The sequence below is a fragment of the Penaeus monodon genome, chromosome 34 (genome assembly GCF_015228065.2).
Source record: "Penaeus monodon isolate SGIC_2016 chromosome 34, NSTDA_Pmon_1, whole genome shotgun sequence".
Lineage (NCBI taxonomy): Eukaryota > Metazoa > Arthropoda > Malacostraca > Decapoda > Penaeidae > Penaeus > Penaeus monodon.
The window spans coordinates 28,504,084-28,504,380 of record NC_051419.1 but is presented as its reverse complement, the minus strand read 5'-3'; positions in this window follow the sequence as shown (position 1 = coordinate 28,504,380).

Sequence of the window (297 nt, the reverse complement as noted above, 5' to 3'; positions counted from 1 at the left end):
TGATTTTCAGCTCTGGCCTTGTCAAGCATACTGAGGTGTGCCATAGCTGTCTTTATGATGGTTAGCAGTTATGCAACACTTCTCTCACAACAGGAATTAATAGGCCAAACAGTTTCATTGGTTGTCAGATAGTTTTCTCCTTATCTTGGTTAATTTCATGGAAATTCTTACTTATATTTTGGTTCTATGTCACCGTTTCACCTCTATTTGGAGACGTTTATGGGTGTTTTGAGGCATTTGGCGTGACAACCATAATTGACACTAGAAAAGATTGCAATATTTCCTAGGTTTGCCCTT